The sequence below is a fragment of the Colius striatus genome, chromosome 5, assembly GCF_028858725.1.
Source record: "Colius striatus isolate bColStr4 chromosome 5, bColStr4.1.hap1, whole genome shotgun sequence".
Taxonomy (NCBI): Eukaryota; Metazoa; Chordata; class Aves; order Coliiformes; family Coliidae; genus Colius; species Colius striatus.
In genome coordinates this window covers 4,604,833-4,621,136 of record NC_084763.1, presented here as the reverse complement: position 1 = coordinate 4,621,136, position 16,304 = coordinate 4,604,833, and the positions used below count along the sequence as shown (strand labels likewise).

At 43.2% G+C, this 16,304-nt stretch overlaps 1 long non-coding RNA gene across 1 annotated transcript; it reads left to right on the top strand.

Moving 5' to 3' along the window:
• Positions 1 to 205: 205 nt before the first annotated feature.
• On the top strand, positions 206 to 14,671 carry LOC133625461 (uncharacterized). The gene is made up of 4 exons (XR_009818730.1): positions 206 to 330; positions 10,926 to 11,098; positions 13,768 to 13,892; positions 14,238 to 14,671. It is a non-coding gene; the product is annotated as an uncharacterized LOC133625461 (long non-coding RNA).
• Positions 14,672 to 16,304: the final 1,633 nt, after the last annotated feature.

Genomic DNA, 16,304 nt, shown 5'->3' with positions numbered 1-16,304 from the left:
CCTCAGCCGCCCGCCTCCGACCGGCCCCGGGCGCGCGCCCTGGCGGCCCGTCCCGCGCTGCGGCGAGCCGCGGGCAGCGAGCTGTGCGCGCTCCCGAGGGCCCGCCGCCGGCCCGCCGCGGGTTGTGTCGTGTGGAGGCGGCGGGAGCGCGCATGCGCGCTCCGCCCCGCGCGGCGGGCTGGCCGGGCCGCAGAGCGCGGGGCGGCGCTGAGGGGAGGTGAGCGCGGAGGCCGCTGCGGTGGAAGGCGAGGAAGGCGTGTGGGAGGAAGCGGTGCGGGAAGCAGAGGTCTGTGGGACGGTAAAACGCGGAGCCCCGCTGTAGAGGCGGAGGTGAGGCTGCTGCCTTTCTAGCGAGCTCCCGGCTTTGTCAAGCGGTGTCCTGAAGCCCCTTTGGCGCTAGCCCTGAGGAGAGCCCCGGGGAGAAGGCAGCTTGGCGCGCAGGCTGTGGTCAGCCCTGCAGCGTAGCCAGCCCACATGCAGACTGCCAGGAACGGACTCCGTTTAAAACAGAGACCATTTAGTGCAGGGGCTGTGGCTTGAGGGGCTGTTTCAGAGTCAGTTTAAACTGATCCAAACCCCGTTGATGTTAGAAAGCAGAAAGGCAGTCCCGTCCCGCACCTCACCTTAGCAGTGTGTTCGTGTGGCCTCTCAGGCCTCGGGCAGCATGATTGTGGTTTCCACACGGCAGTCGCTGTCCCCCTCCTCGCACTCAAGCTGCTCTGCTTGGGCCCGGTCCCCTGATCCGTGTCCTGGTGTCACTCACTGCTTTGGGTCGATTTAAGGGGCTAAATGACAGCTTTGGTATCCATGAGTTGGGCAGGCTCACAGGTCCTAGGGACAGAGGCACAGGACTCAGGAGATGGGAAATGTGACATCCCATGTGGATGGCTGTGGACAGCAATGTTGGCCTGTTGTCCTGATTCTGGGAGGTTTCACCTTACACTGAACTGCAAGCTGCTGTTGATACAGATGGTCCTTTCCCTCCCTGCTGTGATGTATCCAATCCTTCCCTTTCTTACACCAGAATTGGCGTCCAGTTTATTTGACTTCAATGTAAACAATTCAGGGAGACTTTTTTTCCCCACAGAATTAGCTTTCTGCTGATTTCACATTTCTAAATTGCCTCACTAAAGGGTTAAGCAAGTGCCAGTTTTGGTGCAGAGAAAGTAGAAGCAGAGAGCCAGAAGCTAGATGGGAGCAGATGAGGACTGGTGGGATTTCTTTCAATGGTAAGCATTGTGTGATGAAGGCTCAGCGTAAGTTTTGAGACAACGGTCTATCTGTCTTGCTTGCCTCATTAGCCCTAACACCGAGTCTTAGTGAGGTACTCCTTTCATTTGGAGGCAGGATTTTGACAGGTATAAATGGACTGAGGAACCAAGCCTGCAAATTGCAGTTCCACAGCAGTGTAAACCAAACTAAATTGGTGCTACAGTGGTTCTACTTGCCTGTTTCTCATAAGTCTCATTTTTAGGAATTCAGCACTTACTTTCTGTGCAGGGCACTGACATCTGTGTGACCTTGCAGAGGGCTAGTTCATGGAACTGATCTGGCAAAAAAAAGAGATGTCTGTCCACAAGCATAGCAGAAGGCAAGACTACAAGCAGCCTTTTGTTGATTTTGGTGTGATGTGGCAAACTTGGGATCTCATGCTTGGTCAGTCCCTAAGCATTACAATAATGAAGGTGGTTAAAAAGATTATAGATGCCTTTAAAACAGAAATGTGTGCCTATTTTGATTTTATGAAAAAGACTATAAACCGCTCATCATGTTTTCACAATAGATTTCCCTGTGCACATATAAAGAACCGTAATTTTGGATGGAGCTGAACAGTTCTTGTCCTATGTGTGCAATGCCATTTGCAAAGAACTATGAAAACTCGGTATGGAATTACTAATTGCTTTTATTGAAAATGGGACTCAAGGAACTGCTGGAAATGGGAGAATAAGTATGAGAAAAAATAAAACTGCACTGTTACATTTTTTTCAGTGCACTAGAATCTGATTCACTGGTGGTGTGAGTTGAAAAAGTACATTTCTTGCTGTGAAAGTTTCCAAAGTAACTGTTGATCTACTAAGATTGACTAAATAGAAAAAAACTGAGTAGATGGTACTGTACTCTTGGAGTACTGAGAACTGTAAATGGCTTCAGTCCACCAAACTTTCTGAAATAAAAACCTCAAGTAATTTAAAGTTCATCTTTCATTATAGTCCAAGTTGATGTCAATCCCTTAAGACAGAAAATCCTAAGCAAAAGCAGGGGGTAAAGCTTGTGGCATTAACTTTTCTGAATTGTTCTTGATTGAAAGCAAATATACTGATTAGGTAATCTGATTGCTGTGAGTAGCACTGAAGCTGAGGAGAATGGTAAAGCATAGTAAGATACATACTTGAAACGCTGAAACTATTTTGTCAACCCAAAGACGACATCACAAAGCTATGTTAAGGACAAAAAGCCACATTGGGACACGTGTTTTTTTCTTTTTTTTCTTTCCATTTTATGTAAGAAAGGTCATCTTAGAAAACACAGGAGCAAGTCAATGCCTCGCTGTAAAATCAGGGGATCCAACTGTTGTATTTCCTCCTGTTCCTACCTGCCATGAGCAGTGCTTCCATACCGTACAGACACTGATATAACACTAGAAAATTGGTAGCCTTTTTGTTGCAAACTGTTCTGATAAGATCAAGGCCGTTTCCTTTGGCATCCTGGCACTGAACAGAATTTCCCTTTGGGTTTTTTTTTTGGAACCAATAAATGTTGGCTCATTATATTTGGGTTTTTTTCCTCTGCAAACAAACAGTGTTTTGATTTAGCAAACAGAGCTTCTGGATACTCATTTCTTTTTGTTTTTAGCGAGGCAGGAGTAGCACTCTTAATGTTGAATCTGGAGCAGCCCCTCAGCTTGGACACAGGACATGGTTTTATAGTTAGAGTCACAGAATCATTTTTGCTTGAAGAGACCTTTAAGCTCATTGAGTGCAGTGTTTGTGCCAGCCCTATGAACAACTAGACCACCTCCCTCAGTGCAACATCCACCTTCTGAAACCCCTCTGGGACAGTGACTCCAGCACCTACCTGGGCAGCCCCTTCCAATGCCTGACAACCCTTTCAGCCAGGAAGTTCTTCCTCACATCCAACCTGAACCTCCCCTGGTGCAACTTGAGGCCAAGTCCTAGCAGACGTTAAACCTAGGGATATGGGCTAGGCTCCAAAAAAGAAGGCATTTTTTGGTTCAAACCAAAGATTGTTGAAAGCCTCTTACTCTGAGTTAAGGTGATTGATTCCTTTGGAATGCAATCTTCTTTTTAATATGGAAGCATGTGAACATAAACCCACTACTCTTGTGTGTTTGCACAGTGCATAATATTTTATAGAGCAATTAAGACCAGTAATTGAATGCAGAGTCACAGTTTCCTTTGCTCTTCTCTGTATGAGTTGCTAGCAACCAGAGCGATTACAGCAGAAGCTGAGTTAAACGACATGTACCTGGTGAGGTGCGTACCCAACCGGAACTGCACACCAAACCTGTTCCTACGCCCCCATCCTGCACAATTACTGCATGTAATGTCCTGTTCTCTGGAAAAAAGGCAGAATCATACAGAGAAATGGGCTGGGGAAGGAGAATGCCACACTCATCATTCCGTTGGCCGACAAGAAAGCATGTCCTATGCATCAGGCTCTGCTCCTACCCTCTTTCCGTTCCTAGCAGTAGCTTTAAAAGGCTGAGACCTCTGGCAAGCCAGATATCGATCTTCTGTAACAGGCCTGTCAGTCATTCCAGCAGAAAAGCTACTGCCACAGCCTGGCATCCCCTTCTGAAAAATCCTTCCTGTACAGAAGATCTAATCCCATCACTGAAATAACCCTAAAAATCCCTTTAGAACCCTCTGATTGAAAAGTCTTTATCACAAATAGCAAGTGCAGGCCATAATAATAAAAACAAACTGAATTTAAACATGAGTCACAAAGTTCCTGTAAATTACACTTGACATAACCTAAGCTGACACTAAAGAAATCTCTGAGAAAGTTGTCCTTGCATTCCTGTCTGATTCCTCAGCAGCTGGGCCGGCACTTTTACATTGTGTTTCACCCTGAGTGGCTTGAAGCAAACGTTCAGCTTCGACGTGGTAGCTTTCAATCTTCTGCCATCCCCCTTTAGTGTATTCTGCAGTAACCATCAGCTTTTATTTGTTCACAGCTTGGAGATTAGTACATCAAGGTTTTTCCTGATACTGTCAGAAGGTAAAATACTGTCATGTCATGCTATTTTAAGCTGAAATGTGGCATTTGTTGTTACCCATGTTGTAGAAGTATTTATTTTACATCTTTTCTTATGTTTATTGTAAAAGGACATTTGTCTTTTCAAGCTGAATTTATCGCCACTGATGACTTAAGAATGAAGCAATACCTTCTGAATATAAATCAGTCAATTCACAAAGGGAAATTCTTCTGATGATGTTGCAATATATGTACCAAGCTAGTTTTGCCCATTTTTCTCACAAGGCCTTGAAGGTGAAATTAGATGGAACTGTGTTCAAAATATACCCGGTGAACTCTGCTGCATTTTGACTTGTGCCATGGATGTTCTTGACATTACGTATTTTGTAGAGATCACTTTGATATGCTTGTTTGTAAAGCAGTCAGAAGTTGAAACTAGTAGTCTGGTATTTTCCTTCTGCATACTGAGCCAATTTGATTACAAAAATGGAATGCAAGGGGAGTGAGACTGATGCCAAATTACTGGATTACTCCAAGACATTAATTTGTTCCTTATTGTCAAATATGTTTTAACATGTAGGTACTGCATTAAAGTAGTTCTTCCTGATAAATTTTTAATGACTCATTTGCCAGCTTTCTTGATACATGTGTTACAGAAGATGCAGAAGAAATGCAAAACATTCAAGAGAATGGTGTGACAATTAATGTGTAAGTGGCCACTTCATGTTAGTTGATCCATCATGTCTTCTGTAATTACCTAAAGCACTGCTACATAACTTAATATCCTTTATGTCTTGCCTTTCTGTACAGTGGCAAGGATGTTTGTCTCTAGAGGCAGAAGTACTTAGCTGTGCTTTGTCAGGGGCATGATTGCATCTGATTTGGCAGCAGGTTTGTTTCCTACACCTTGATCAGTTATGCTTTCCTGTCTTCAAATTTCTGTGATGGAATGTGATATGCTGGTCTTTTGTGTAACGTTGCTGGATGTGTTTTTGTGTCATGCTCGAAAAATTTGGGGTGCAACAGCTCAACATCAATACAAATTTCTCTGTTTAAACTTTGTGGGAGTAAAAACCTGATAATTGGCAACGTAATGTAAACTGACCTTCAGATGATGAGACTGATTGTGGGCAAATGAGGTAACGTTACAGAATGTCCCGTTGTCAGTGTGAGAACCAGCAGCGTGAGAGTGGAAAACAAGCAAAGGTTGAAGGTCAGCAGGATGTAACAACAAAAACAGAGATGATGTAATTCTTTACAATGAATGGGGGAGTTGCATACAGCATGGCAGCACTTGCTCATGGCAGTGCTCCCCCTTCAGCAGGCCTGAGTGGGTTTAGTGTGTTTCAGCGTGTTGCCCCAATCCCGGCTGGCTTGAGACAGGCAAACTGAAGAAATGGATTCAACTACTAGTTAAAGTACCTATGAGATTATTACCTATTTCAATATAGATGCAATTTCTTTTGTACTGGCATGCTACTCTTTGTAAAAGCAGCATGAAAGAACTAGAAAAGGATCCAAAAACCTTGATTCAGGTGAAAGTAAAAATGAGTAAGCATGCGGCATGCTCCACAGCGGTATCAAGGGACGTGTAGCTGGGCGTAATTTGGCCTTGGACTGGCAAGATCCCTGTTCTTGCAAAACAAGTCAAAGCATTTTTATTATCTGTAGGAAGCTTGCAAGACAGCTGAAGAATGTGAAAAACCCTGCAGAATGGTCTAGGTCCTACTGCAGCTTTCCAGACCAGGCGGTGTGTGGATACTCATCTGAGAAACGCTGGTGCAGTAGCAGGCTCTGCCCGCATTGACACAAAGCAACCCACTTCTGCTTCTCACTGCATGGGAATTAGAAGGGCAGAAAAAAATCCTGTATGATCTGATTTGTTGGCCTGTGGTTTGGCTTGTTTTGGTTTTGTTTTTTTTTCCTGTAATGCAAGCCCTGCTATAAATAGGACCAGATTCAGTAACTACGTGAGCAACTCCTACATTACCAGTATTGATCAAGAAAGGTTGTCTTAGGTAAGAAGAAGCTTCAGGACTCTTTCTCAGACACACATATAGTTTAATGCATACGTAAAGTTACAGACATATAGCTTAAAATGTCTTTTTTCATAAAAAATTGTATTCATGTGTACTCTGGATTTAAGCTGACTGATTTTTTTTGGCTATTGCTCGATTTTGACCTGCTCTTTCCGCTATAGTATGAAAAAAACTTGTCTGCCTGCTCGAGAGCTCCCTCTCGTGGTAAACTTTCGTGGAAGATCCTTGCAAGCATTCCCATCCAAAGGCACGCAGCTGAAACTTTACCTACTATCTATTTCTGATAACGCTGTTCAGCAAAGGAAGGAAGCCAAGCTCGCAGTTGTTGCAGATCCTATTTTTTTTTTCTTGCCTGTTCATCCTTCTAAAACCTACGGGTTTGATATGGATGCAAATATCAATTGGTGTTTTGGGGGAATTTCTGTAAATGAGTATGCAGATGCAAAAAGCAAACATTCATCTGTGTTGTTGGAAGAAACAAAACAAATCATGGATGCTTTTTTTTTCACTCTGAAAAGAATGAATTACTGTCCTTGTCTGGAATAGTTCAGAATCTCTTGTATTTGGGTTGGTGCTGTTGAAATTGCAGTTTAAAGCAGACTGTAGTTACTACAACCTTCACCAGCTCTGACCAAAATACCCACTGTTACAGGTCTGTGCCATACAAGGGTGTATGCACTACTAAATTGCTTTGTAGTTCAGAACTGTGGCCCACTCTGTGCAGGAGTACCAAGGGTTTGGGAAGAAGAGAGGTTCAGATATTCTCCTCTCCCCGCAAGTCTTGACCTTCTGTGCCTCACCTGCGAAAAGATGTGGATCTGCAGTGTCAGGGGCTAAAGCAGCAGCCACAAATCCTGCAGACCTCTTTGTGCAACGTAGTGGAGTCACTGGGGCTGGCTCTTTGCACCTCCTGTGAGAGAGGCTGAGTCATGCTGTGTGGTACTTCTGCACCAGCTGATGCGAGGGAGTGTGAAGGTCACTTCCAAGGACATGGAGGTTGCTCTTTTCCTCCCTCGTTACACTGCTGGCTTGTGCAGATCTTTCAAGCAAGAGTGAATTATACCCTTTTAGAGTGAAAATTGAAATCATAGCCATATATACAGCTTTGAAAATAACAGCACTGCAAATCAGGTGAAGTAGTGGGAAGAGTAAGGTAGGTTATGGTGGAGGAGGGTAAGGTTAGCCTTGTGTGTATGTGTCTTGTTCTTAAATTGACTGTTTACATTCAATGTTGTTTAATTCACAGTGGTTTAACGATAAACATATAGCTCACTCTGTGAAGAAAACAAAGCATTTAGTCACATATACTTACCTAGCTGGGAAACAAGTAACAAACCCATGTGAATCTGACTCAAATTCAGGCAAGCTTTGAAAACTAAGGTTGCATTCAGGTCCTGTGGCTCACACCACTATCAGGGACTGGGCTTGGTGTTTTTCATCTTTTTTTAATTTGCAGGAAGAGCTTGAGGTACTGACAGGTACTTTTAAAGAAAGCACGTGGAAACAATAATTTAATTGAAGTACTAAAAATGAGTAAAAGTTTCTTGTAATTAAAATGTAATACTGTGGTCAGAACGGAAAAGATGCATTGTTATATAAACATATATACACTAATGTAATTTAAAAAACCCCACACCTGTTTCAAAGAATTGTTCAGAACAACTTCTGACTTTTCTTTGGTATTTATTGAACCCACGTAGATCTTCAGTATACATCCCAGCAAATTCTATAGCCACGCACTTGTTTGGTGTTTGCAGATGCATTTTGACACACATATATAAGGAATTTGATATTCATTTACCCTAATCCGTAATATTGCAGTTAGGGCTTCCATAAAACAATGTTGAGGTGCCAGTCTAGCAGTATTTTAATAAAAGCTTTCAGGTGCTTCATGATTTCTACATTCTAGGAAGGAAATGGTTCGAGAAGTGTACAGATTTGATGCAGAGGCACTTTGGACAAAGTTTCTTAGAGTCCAATTATGAACTGAGTTTCTTTGTTCCCTTTTTGGAGCCTCTGTCACTCCACTGAGAGAGCTCACTTATCCACATGGCAGGTCTGGGGTACTATTTCGCTATAGGCTAATTGAGAAAAACATGGCACAATATAGGCAACAATATAACTTTTTTTCCTGTAAAATCCCAAGTAATATGCAAATCCTAGCAGCAGAAGGGGACTCTTTTCGATCTGCTTTTAACAGAGCAAACATAGTGTCTGTGCTGCCTCAATTATTAATTCTCTCTTTTATTTAATATTGCATGACTCATGGCAGAAGCTTTCTTGTATTCACTGCCAGCTTATAAAGACAATAACCAGCCTATTTAGAAACAAATTCCCATTGAAATAAACCATTCTGCATATGGGTATTTACGCATCCAAATGTTTCCTGTGCTGTGTCCAACGGATGTCATGCCACACACTCTAACTGTGGTCACCTCTAACCAGACTTTTAGTTCATTCAGTTTAGATACCCGCTCCTGGTAACTATATTGGCTGATTTAAAACTTGTTTAAATGCTGAGCTGTAGTCTGATCCTTTTGGAAGGAAAAGACTGTGCAACCTCAGCTAAAATCCTAGCAATTCAGTGATGCAGTAGCTTGTTTTGTTTAATAAAACAGGACTCTTCATTCTTAGGTCCCAACAATGTAACTTTTATTCAAGGATCTTGCTATCAAGCAGATGTTCTTCTAGATTCACATGAGATCCTGTGAACCACAGGCTGCTCTGGGAGGGAAGGCAAGCCACTGGCCAAGGGTGACAACAGGACAAGTCAGGGCAGGGGCCTCACTGGACCCTGTGCTGGAGGAAGGCAAGCAGAGAGGTCCCCTGTGACGGGTCTGCAGTCATAAGAGAGGTCCCAAGTCAAGCTGAATGCATCTCGGTGAAGTACATGACTTGGGCTCAGGCACAGCCTCAGTGTACCTCAGACAGGGGCCCAGGGTGAGAGCTGGGACTTAAATGCAGCTCTCAAGCAATAAGGTGAGGCCCCCAATGGGGCTCCTCACAGCTTCTTCTCACCCACCAGCTTTTCCCAACCCTCCGATCCAAGGTTATGCAGCTACACCATGGTGCTCCCATCCAGCATGGGGGACTGCACCCAGAGTCCTCATCCTGTGGATTTGATGGTGTATTTGTGGTCTCTGATTTACTGGTTGCAGTTAAAATGAACAGATTTCTTACCTCCATATGTACTCTGTCATTTTCTGAAGTGTAAAAATACGTGCTTCTTTATGTGTATGAGAATGGCAGGGTTCTTCTGTCTTAAATGTTTTAAACACCTGGTACTGAATGTAGAAGAACTTGTAGCCTCCTTCTATCAGAAAGCTACGTGGTAAAGGAGGAGTAAGAGCAGTAGAACCAGTCCATCTGAGCTACAGATTTAAATTTGAGATGGACCTGACTGACAACATCTAAAATTTCAACACGGAGTTTGATTTTCCACCCACAGTTCACTTTTATTCATCTCTGTGGTTTTGCTGTGGACCATTATAAGTCTAAGGACTAGTTTTAAAACTTCACCTCTAGAGCTGGGATTCAGAAATCCAGAAAATCCTGTTCTGACAAGGCTTAGTGTCAGTCCTTACCTAAGCACAAATTCCTTTGAGTGCAGTGAGTGCTGCTCAAGTATGAACTTCCGAAGTATGCCCAAAAATAGGATTGAAGCACAGCTTGGCAATGGCTGCAATTCCCCATATTTATGAAAGCAATCCTGGGGCATGATGACACTGTCAAAAGTAGCTCCAGTTATAGGTATTTTTGGAAATAAAATATTGAGACATACTTCAGCAGAGGATAGGAATGTATTATTATCCCAGTTTTCTTTTTCTGATGTGTGATGACAGTGCTTCCTGGTCATTCCTTTTGTTTCTTTGATCCATCAGATTTTGCTAACTGGGAGGACTTTTAGAGAAGTTACAATGTTCTTGGCATGTTGTAGCACTGCTTTCTTTTCCCTGGGGTCCTGGAAGTGTCACAAAGACTGTGTTCTCCGAGTTTCACTGGGACAGATTAGACTGGCAACATGTTCCTTCTCTGATAGAATGTAATTGATACCTTGATGGTGCTTCAAGAAACGCTAATTTGAGCCTGGTGAATGAAGCAGGCATGCTGCCTATGCCTGTGCTGCATTCGAGGTCACTCTATCCACATTCACACTGCAGGGTGCTTCCAGGCTGTGAGGGGGATGTCAGTACATAGGGATATGCTGTAGTTATGTCAAGCAAAAGAAATAAGACCTTCTGGCTTTGAAAGCGTTTTTGAGTGCATACTTGTACAACCTTATATGTTTAAAGATGTGTGTTTGTGCAAACCAGAAGCTGCCTCTAAGGCACCATTTCAGGAAGCACAGTATTTGTCTGGTTATCCCTGGCCAGGCCAGGCCAGGAATTTTATTTAAGGAGTGTTGCTCAGTACAAAATACTTCTGCTGTTCTCAGTAGCCTAAGTCGTAGCCAGAGTGTCAGAATCAGCTCCAGAGAGTCTTGCTGGGCACTGCTTGGCATCCCGGGGTTTCGTGTTCAGCTGGCCCTGCTGCAGGAAGCTTTGCAGCTGCAGGTGGGAGCCAAAGCAAAAAAACATATATAGCTGCTGTGGTTGTGCTTGTCTGCTGCCAATGCTGCTTTCTGCTTGTCATTGCAGATGTAATGCTGCTTTCTGCTTGTCATTGCAGATGCAAGGCAGAGTCTGGCTCCAACAGTCACCAAGCGCTTACCCCTTCTGGCATATGGTGGGGTGTCCTCTGTGGTACCTTGTTGGTGTATTGGTGCAGTCAGCCTAGCAGACAGGCAGCTGGATAGCCCACCCATGCTATGGAATATCTGAAGCAGCACATCAGAGGTAAAGGTAAGTGCCGGTAGGTGCAGACTGTAGCGTGGCCCTGTGTTTGTTCTAGCAGCAGTACTCAAGAGCAGATCATAGAATCACAGTATCACAGAATGGTCGGGGTTGGAAGAGACCTCCAGAGCTCATCCAGTCCAATACCCTGCTAAAGCAGGTTCCCCTCGATCAGATCACACAGGAACACACCCAGGCAGGGTTAGAAATCACTCCACAGCCTCCTTGGGCAGCCTGTTCCAAGGCTCAAGATCAGCCCAGACCTCATTACAGATACCGGTGGGCACAGATCCTCTGCTTAACTGGGTTACTCTGGCAGTGCCTCAGAGCGTGCCTAAATGATTGACAGCGGACAGTCAGGGTTTCTGGCCTCAGGCAGTGTGCAGTCAAATGATGCACTGCAGCTGAGATCACAGAACCTGTATCACACAACAGTTTCATGTATACTCTGTACCTTCCATGCCAGGACATGATCATTACATAAAAATCCAAGAACATGATGACCACAAAAACTGTTCCTGAGCTGTAACTGTGTCCAGTTGTCCATGTACATGACTATTTAGTCCAAACAATCTTTTCCCACCATCAAAAGGTAATGCAAACTCTATCACACAGAACTGTGCAATGGCCTTTGAATCCAGACAGTCTTTATCAGCTTTAAAATGTGTCTGTAATCTCTCTTTATAAGCATATAGATCCCAGCAGGTGTTTTGCCTGAAGGGCTGTACAGCAGCGGGCCTCCTGAGAATTATCAAGCCAAAACTCAGCGTATGGTTTCACTATAAAACTGTTACTGATATTTTAAATATTTCCAGCTTTAATTAACTTTAGCTACCATTACTCCTACTTACTTTAATTGCAGGTTGACTTTCTTTCCATAACCATTAACTAGCAGTTGGTTTTATGAGCGCTGTTTTTCTCCCACTTTGATAAAAGCCTATAATACAAGAAAATCTGACTTAATTTCAAATGCATTCTGGTCACTGTGTTTTATTTCATATCTCAGTGGCCACAAAGTAGAGAGCTGATCCTGCAACAAGGAGAAAATCCAATGTTAATGTATAATAGCAAATATCATCCTTTGATATGGAGAGATGAATTTTGTCAGCGTGGCATTTACAGTTGGTAGTAGAGTCAAGAGACACACTACTACTCTCAAGAAGTAAGTCAAAAGCATGGCATGAATAATATGTCTTTTTTTATCTTGTGGCTAGAAAAAACAAAATCCCTATTGCTTCTATCAGTATCCCCTATTCACTTAGGCAGTGCTGAGGTTAAGTGTGGAAATGTGATTTACATGGTAATGGGTTGTAAAAGTTGTTTTCATTCCCTTCTCTAAGTGAATTTTTAAGAGAGAAGGTGAAAAGTGCATTTTGTTCCTTGTGGGTTGTACAGTAAGGCATGAGGGCTACTGCTGTGCTGTAACACAGAGCTAATTAGGGCAGCACTTGTAGAGGCTTCTGCTCTGAGAAATAGTTCTGGGAGGGCTACATCAGGAATTTCTACACTGTGTGTTAGATAAGTAACCTTGCACACTTCCATCTGTCTTCATTGGTTAGCTCTTTACAATTGCATGTTGCTTCAGACAGCACTTTTTTTCTTTGCTTGCACAGTAATTCATGCAGTTGTGTTCTTCCTCTGCAGCACTGACAACACTAGGAAACTGAAACAGTTACCAGCCAGCTTAGTTCCTTTCAGGTGTAGTACAGAGCAGAAAGCAAATGCAAGAAAAATGTTTTATCTCTATTCTGAAGTTGCCACAGACCAGTTTGGTCCCTGGAGAGATTCCAGCTATCCTAAGAGTTGCCCCAACTTGTACCTTAATTGCTATGTTTCCCATAGGACTGTTCAGCACTACACATGAGGAGTTACCAAGGAAAACACGCCAGCCACACCTCGAACTGCTTTCACACTGGCTTGCACACAGAAGGATCTTTAGCAAATACTACCAGTCCAGCAATTTCTTCATTTTCTGGTACAGGTATTCTTGGGAACATGAAGAGAAGTAAAAAGGGAGAGACAGGGATAGCTAATGGCAGAGATGTTAATGATTTCTACTAAAATGGAAATCTCTGGTTCTTCTCCTGGGTCTGGCATGAGAGTTCTTCTGGCAAATGGAGCACTGGAACAGGCTGCCCAGATGGGTTGTGGAGTCTCCTTCTCTGGAGACAATCAAAACCCATCTGGATGAGTTCCTGTGTGACCTACTCTAGGTGGTCCTGCTCTGGCAGGGGGGTTGCACCGGATGAGCTTTCCAGGTCCCTTCCAGCCCTTGAGATCTGTGATTCTGTGATTTCAGATAGGATTTTTAATATAGAAACCTTCCATGATTTTTTTACTTTTAGAAAGTGTTTTTAAATCTTTGCAAAGACCCTCAAATGCACCTATAGTTACTTATTAGGAATTACAGCAAATAAAACCACACTCTCTCTGTTCCTCATGAAACATGTACAAGCCCTAAATATTTTGCACTCAACCAGGACACCCGAGCTTGATGCTTTCTCACAGTTATCCCAAGTCATCACTTAAGCTTGCAATAATTGCCCACAGTCATTTACTCTTAACAGCATTCCCTTTTTCCGTTTCCTAAAGAGTCACCATCCTTAATTCCTCGTTTCCCTGCATATAATTCAGCTAATAAACCATTATCAAACGTTTCATTATTGCACATAAAACAGGAGGGGAAATGAACTGGAGCAAACCTTTTGCTTGCTAGTGATGAGATACGGTATTGACATGCTGTCACAGCCCAAGACTGCGAATGACTGGGTACAACTATAGTGCTTCTGAAAAGAAAATTCTGGTGAGCATTAAGTTTTCATCTTTAATTTTTATCTTTGCTCTTACAAATGATACATCACAAGGAAAATTTCCCATCTCTCACTGAGCTGTTTTCTGGGCACGTATTTTGATGTGCATCTATTTAGACCTTACATGAGTTTTATCCAACTGGAGACAGTTACCGTTGAGTCACTGCTTACATTTCTGGCCAGTAAGCCAGGACATTTAAATAATTAGCATTATAAACATTAAGTATGTTGAATAAAAAGTCTTATTGAATCATCTGCATAGCAAAGAATAAATTCTTGAGCTGCTTCATCCCTGTTAGGTACCCCATTAGTCACTGATAAACTGCCATGCCAAACAGGTAATACTGGTCAGATCAAAATGGAAAAAGGATGACAGTCATGAGGTGGAACAAAACATGCCATGGGAAAATGAATTGACCTGCTATGATGACTCACATCTGGCTACCTAATCTGAAGCATGGTCTTTGAACCTTGTGAAAAGTGGAGGAAACAGATGCTAGAAACAAATGCAGGCATCGGGGTAAAGAAAGGATGCACCAAAATGCAAGCCTGAAAGAGAGCCACGCACAGCCAGTGTTATCAGAGTTACAGAAGCATGAAGGATTCTGTCGGTACACAATTGCTTAGTCTTTGCTTTTTACTTTATGAAATTGATTTGCTGTCCTAGAGCGATTCCAAGGGCAACTGAATGTCAGTTATGCTTTGTCACTGTCAAATTCCTAGCTAAGTATTTTGTAGGCAGTGTCCACAATTTTAGCTGATTGCGAAAGTGACCACTCATAAGCCTGTCAGTGCTTGCATGGAGAATGAATGGTAATTAAGCATTCATTTAAACATCATATTTGAAGCAGGAATATACTATCTCATGTTCCTTGAAATATTTGCCTGTGTCAACATCTCTGTGTCTGAAAGGAGAGAAAACAGCGTTGAGCTGCCAGGCACATCAGTTTGAAAGGAACTCCACCTTAAAGTTCACACCTGTCAGCGTGACTGGAACGTACATGAACAGATCAGTTGAGTGTCTGATTCTACAGAAGAAAATACCAGTTAAGAAAATGGGTATTTTTTTTTTCACTACAAAATTTTCAGCCTGCATATGTGATAGTAAGAACTTCCTGGAACTTCAGAGGGAGAGAAACCTCAGAATTCATGAAGCAAGTATTAGGGATAATTTCCTGAGCTTGTAGAACATAACTTGCATCCTCAATTCCTTACAGTGACATTTTAGGTATTGGTATTAGTCAAGCTATGTCCAGGTACTTCATGACAGGATGAATCATATATGACAACTAGTGCACTGCCCTGATTTATACAGCTTTTGCAAAGCTGTCGACAGAAGCACAGTCGCATGATGCAAACTGGCTCACCCAGTGTCTCTCAGACTCTCCCCGTCAATGTCTGAGCCAGACTGATGTCCTCTGGATGTCCTACCACACATTAGAAGCAATTTGAGCCACAGTAATGGCCTTTAATGAAAACAAAATAGAATAGAAAAGGAATGGTATGGTAAAAATGGAAGGGACCTTTAGAAATCATCCAGTCCAACTGCCCTGCAGAAGCAGGTTCACCTAGATCAGGTCACATAGGAATGTGTCCAGGCGGGTCTTGAAGACCTCCAAGGAAGGAGCCTCGACACCCTCTCTGGGCAGCCTGTGCCAGGGCTTTGTCACTTTCACAGTGAAATAGTTTTTCTTATGTTTAAATGGAACTTTTTGTGTTTCAGCATCACCCCATTACCTCTTGTCCTGTTGCTAGCTACTATAGAAAAAAGGGATGCCCCAAACTCCTGATACTCACCTTTTAGATAAGATCCCCCTCAGTTTCCTCTTCTCTAGACTAAACAGCCCCAGTTCCCGCAGCCTTTCCTCGTATGAAAGATGTTCGAGTCCCCTGATCATCTTGGTAGCCCTGCGCTGGACTCTCTCCAGAAGTTCTCTATCCCACGTGAGCTGAGGAGCCCAGAACTGGACACATCAGGCCTCAGCAGGGCAGAGCAGAGGGGGAGCAGAACCTCCCTTGACCTGCTGCCCACACTCTTCTTGATGCATCCCAGGCTGCCATTGGCTCCTTGGCCATGAGAGCACATTGCTGGCTCATGGTCAGTTTATTAATCAATCAGGACTCCCAGGTCGCTCTCTGCAGAGCTGCTCTTCGATCCCCAGCCTGAAGTCTGCTGAGATCTGAGGAAAATTCTAGGCTGCACTGGCCTAACAGCTAATATTCTTGTAACAGTGTATGGAAAATACTGCCCTAGTGCTGGTTGGATTCCTTGTTTGCTCTGCTCAAGTCCATCTGCAATGCAGCAAGCAAAATTATCTACCTAGGTCAACAATTTCCAAGGCTTGTATAATCTCTCTCTCTTTCATAGCTTATCTAAGTTTCTATTACTTTACCTCTCTCTTCTC